Here is a 5,775-nt window from a genome sequence, read left to right as displayed (position 1 = left end):
TAAATTAATGAATATATTTAGCCATTTTCCAGGTTAGTGGTCATGGTGTGAGGGGGTAAGAGGACAAATGCAGAACTGTACAATACAGGACTGTTATAGGAAAAGAGGCAATTTAGGAAAATGGCATGGACATTAAAATCCATGCTCACTGTATTCATTGCAAAACTCTAGTGACAGTATAGGAAGCTGTTTTCTGAAGTCAGTTTAAAGTTACAGTCTAAAGCCGGTCTGCACTAACCTGTAATGGTAACTATAGCCTGTAATACTATTTATAGCCTCCAGAGGGGCCTCAAGCAAAGTGTTCTACTGTCCCTGTAGTGGGCTGTATGCAAAGACATAAAATCAGCATTCTATCTGTCTTTCAGCAGACTGAGATGTATTAACTAGTGTAGACTAACATACAGCAATTTGCTGGTTACTCCTCAGTATTTTGTTTTATCTACAAGCCACCACAATACAACTTAAGTCATCAATAGTAAACAGTAAAATTAGATCAGATCTGTTAAAGGTGTAATATACCTGTCAGGAGTACTTTTTTATTGTCCCCAATAAATCTAAACTTAAAGTAACCCCAAACTATTCCACAAGACAAAGCATTTTACAAAATCTACCACAGCAAACGCAGGTGAAAACATAGTCATAGTTTTGCTTTGTACTAGAACACATTCTCCACATTGAGCAACTTTGTGTGAGTAAACAGTACATTCCATGAATGATTCAGTACTGTTTTACTCTCTGCTTGGTCAGATGCTCTCAGCCTTGCCCCGATCTCTGTGCTAAAGCAGTTTATATGGTAGTGTTACTGACATAAACACTGCCACAATAATGGCTCTGCAGCACATAAACTGACTATTGATCTAACAATTTAAAGAGCAGGTCTTAAGATTTGAGTTTAGTAAACTTTAAGCAGACAGTCTACTCTTTTGTTTTTCAGTTTGCACAGTTGCAACATTGCAAACTCATCATTGTAATACGATGAATGATGGGGAAGTGTCCATTCACTGTCTGAGCACTGTCCTACTGCAAAGGGTACATCGTTAGCAAGAAACCACTGTAAGACTTGGACAAACATGGACAAGTTTGAAGTTGGGAGGATGTATGCAATCTTGCTGTGTGTTCAGAGTGCCTGTTAGTAGCGAATGCCATCTTCTTGACTGAGTTTTAATTTGGGTTCTTCTCATAATAGCACAGTGTGACTCCCTCTGTTTTCTGCCCTGCGTTGAACAGCTGAAATAATTTGTTTGGCTATACCCTGCACTGCCATGCAAGGTGGAAGTCATTGTTTTGTCTGACAGGCTGCTTTGCTTGTTCTGTGAAACAACCTCCACTCCCCCTCCTCCTGTCTGCAGCAGGAGCTCTGTGTAATTACATCCGAACCGTTTCCCCTCTCCCCTACGCTTGATAACACTGCTGACATCCACAGCTCCCTCCTCTCTGTCTCCCTCCACCTCTCTCTCTCTCTCTCTCTCTCTCTCTCTCTCTGTATCTGTATCTGTTAGTGGAGTGCTCTCTCTGGCAGTGTGCAGTCCTGCCTCGTCGTCGGTCATGTGTGTAGTGCAACGGAGCAAATGGAGAAAGCGAGGAAGAGGGGGAGACGGAGGAAGAGATGAGAGAAGAGGAAAGAGTATTGCAGACAGCTGAAGAGAGAACTGTTATGTGTGTGAACAGAAATGGAGAATGGAAGATGACTAAATTATACACTGGGATGTATATTCAGAAAACAAACAGTTGGCTGAGTCTATCAGGTAAGTGTGCAACTAGTAGAAATGGAAGACTTTGCTCTAGCATTTAACAGTACAGCGTGAGAAAACTAAGTGTTAACATAATAGTTGTGATTGCTGCGTAATCACTTAAGAGTGGAAAAACCTCAGAGTTGAAGGCTGCACCGAATCCACACGAAATGCTCTGTGACTTTATCAGATCCACCTGTCACAGTCTGTGGGCTAGCCAGGTCTCCCATTACAGCTGTGGGGTATGAAATTTGCCGAGGCAGGGGAACCTAATTAACAGATGAGACTGACTGATTGCATGTCTGCGTGTGATAGAGCTGTGATTTACATGCAGATGTTAAGAGTGTTGTTTTTGAAAGCTTTTAAGCGCACAGGGTTTTCCAACAGTTAGGTGGAGCTTTGTGTGCGTGTGTGTGTGTGTGTGGCAGCGGTGTGTAACCCAGCTAGGAAAAGAGACAAATAGATTAAAGATAGACTGATGGGCAGAAAGTGAGCTGAGTGAATAATTCACTAGCTTTGTAAAGATGTTTCACAGGAAGCAGCTACACTCATGCTCTCTAGAATTTGCAAAGTGGAGAACGTTTGCCTGGAATAACAAGATCAGTGACACTAATAGTGCTGCAACATCACTTGACCAACATTATGTCTATTTATGGCCGTGATAGTAAACAAAATGAAATGGCAGGTGGTCAAGTGGTTGATTTTAAAGCAAACATTTGAAAATTATTGAAAGTGTTCAGAAATAAAGTACTTTTTTTCTGTTGATTGGGTGTTCTTCATGAATTTAAAATATGCTCTCTCCAGGAAATCCCTCTGCAACAGAGGTCCATAGCTACGTATTCACTCTGCTAAGTGCTATTCCAATGTAAATTTACTAATATGGTAATTTACTAAATGGAGAACTAATGGGAGTAAATTTACAATCTAGATATTGTGCATCCACATTAGCATGTGGTCCATCTGTACTGCAGATGTTAATTTGAAGGATTAGGAAGACAAATGAGCACATCAAGTATGTGTGTGTGGAAGAGTGGGATAACACTTGCGTGCATAGTGTAAAGTATGTATTTCTGGGGTGTAGTGTGCTTGTAACACACCAGTGGTGCAAGCATAAACTGAATGGGATGGGAAGAAATCCATTAACAGTGGTTATGTTAGGAAGTGGTTTGGGGCTATTAACCATCACAGAAATGAAATCTCTGCTTTAAAAGCAGCACGTGGTGACAGCTGTATTAACGGACCAGAGAGGTCAGGTCAGCATAAACTACTGCAACATAAAAAATACAGCAACATAACCATGGCTGCGTACGATTCAACAAAACTAACCACAGTGGATCTGGTGGGCTTTACTCTGCATAGCTAGAAAATGCACATTACTCCAAATAGAAATGACAAACAGTGCATAAATATTCTGGCTTCAAACAGCCCGAAGAATCTTTCAAGCGGAAGAAGAAGGCTTTCAGATATCCTCAAACTAATGTTTAGAGCCAGATCAGTTACATTAATCATATTCCAGTCCATTACTCCTGAGCTGGACTGATTCTTAATGTGTCTTTTGTGTTTTGGGAAACTTTGGAGATTTAAGATAAATGCACCCACTGAGCATGATATAATGTTGTCTTTACAAAGATTAATACAAAAAGACCACAAAATTAGATCACAATGCCAGGCCTGTCTTGATACTAAGTCACTGAAACCTTTTTGCTCCTGGCCCTTGTCTGCTCTTCATGTTTAATAATCCAGCCTTGCCAATTACACTGCAAAATTATGCTTCCAGTAGGAGAGAAGAACCCATTAGTAAAATTACTTGGTGATTGGGTTATGCCAGTAAAATGTGAGGAAATAAAGTATTTTTTTCTTTAATGGGAGGATCTTTTTTTTTTTTTATTACGTCGTCTTTCAAAACGAACACTCCTTAATTTTTGGCGGTGGGGAGATTTTCTGACAATTTTGTTTGGAATGCTCATCGCCTTGGTAAAACATAGTTTGATTGGAGATTATGGTAAATGGTAAATGGCCTTGATTTATATAGCGCTTTTCTACCTATTGGTACTCAAAGCGCTTTACAGTCATAGACACACATCTACCCATTCGCTCACACAAGCACACACCAGTGCCACGCACTGGGAGCAAAGTGTCTTGCTCAAGGACACTTCGGCATGTGGCACATTCCGGGGATCGAACCGCTAACCCTCTGGTTCATGGACAACCCGCTCTACCTACTGAGCCACAGCCGCCGATTAGAAGGTGTTTAAAATGCAGAAGCAAAACGTTACTCTTTAAACTGAGCAGCATGGTATCCATCTTCATGCATGGACAGGTACAAAATGGAAAAAGAAAAAACACCTGCAACTTATAATGTTTTGTTATTTTCTAATAGGTTTGTATACAACTAACACCTGCCTTCATGTTAAAATAGTTTAGACTTTCCCATCTTATGGGGGGTTGAGATTAGAAACGTAACTAAAGTGGTCTTTCTGCTTCAAAGTTGCATGTTGCATCACTGTGGAACTGGACATCATTTTATTGCCCATCCTGAAAGATATTAGGCAACACAGCCCCGCACTTTGGAACGAACATTGACTGTATATATAAAACACAGGAATGGTTAAAGCAAATAAAGAAAAGAAAAGAGCTATAATATTTATGCTAGCATCCTATCTCAAAAGAGGCCAATCTGTTGCTTTGGAACAAGAAAGATATTTTTTTTATTACTTTTAGTTATTTTTTATTTATTTATTTATTTTTTTTACTTCCACATGACCAGTCTTGTGGTTGTTTCTTTGAAGGTAAGAAGTTGATATACAAACCCCATAAAAGACAGACGACAAAATGCTGTGACGCTTTAAGACTCTTTTTACTATGCCCTGCTGTTCGCAACTAATACTACACTGCGTGGCCAAAAAAAAAGTTGCCACCTGGATTTCACTAAGCAAATAGGTACAAGCCTCCTATTAGATAATTACTGCATGGGTGATTATCTTTCAGCTGGCAACAAGTTACTTAACCCCAACTGATGCAATGAGTAGCTTCTCATTTCTTAAACAACCATGTCAAAAGACACATACCCTGATGGGCGCATCAGGGTAAGAAGAGAGGCAGATGAAGTGATGTACCCATCATGCTTAGTGCCTACTGTACAAGCCTGAATATACTGAATGACCAGGTTATTCCATCAATGGATTTTTTTCTTCCCTGATGGCACGGGCATATTCCAAGATGACAATGCCAGGATTCATGATGACAGCATGAGACATGATTTTCACACATGGATTGGCCACCACAGAGTCCAGACCTTAACCCCATTGAGAATCTTTGGGATATGCTGGAGAAGGCTTTGCTCAGTGGTCAGACTCTCCCATCATCAATACAAGATCTTGGTGAGAAATTTATGCAACACTGGATGGAAATAAATGACATTGCAGAAGCTTTTCAAAACAATGTAATCAAAGTTAAAGGCAGTCGAATGAAATATTAGAGTGTGTGACCTTTTTTTTTGGTGCCGACTTTTGTTTCGGCCAGGCAGTGTATGTACAGCATACAATTAAAAAAATTCTTACAGAATGATGTATAAAAGCTTTTTGTTTTCTGTCTTCCTTATTAAGCAATAGAAACCTGTGACCTGTAGTATTAAACCATAAAAGCTGTTACTACCAGTAACTACAGGTGTTGCCATATCACCCAGGACTGAAATGCTTGAAACTGGTAACACGCCAATTGCACTTCATTATGGGACATTTTTCAGTAAAAAAAAATGCATAGTTGCATGCAATCGGATAGTCCTACAACCAGTGAGGTTCATAACCATTAACAAATTAAACTCAATGGAGCTCAGATGACGTGTATGAATATGTCAGCGTTACTTTTTTGTCGAGGCACACCAGAACACTTTGATAGGGGTGACAGATCTTTTCCCAGTTCTCAACGGAGCTTTTCCCCACAAACATGCTGTGGCCGTGAGATGTTCGAGCTTGCTACCAGGCCAACTAATAAAAAACTAAACAGTGGGGGGAAAGTATATTATTTAGGGACTAACTGGAAAGAC

The sequence above is a fragment of the Chelon labrosus genome, assembly GCF_963514085.1.
Source record: "Chelon labrosus genome assembly, chromosome: 4".
Classification (NCBI taxonomy): domain Eukaryota; kingdom Metazoa; phylum Chordata; class Actinopteri; order Mugiliformes; family Mugilidae; genus Chelon; species Chelon labrosus.
This window is presented reverse-complemented; position numbering follows the sequence as displayed.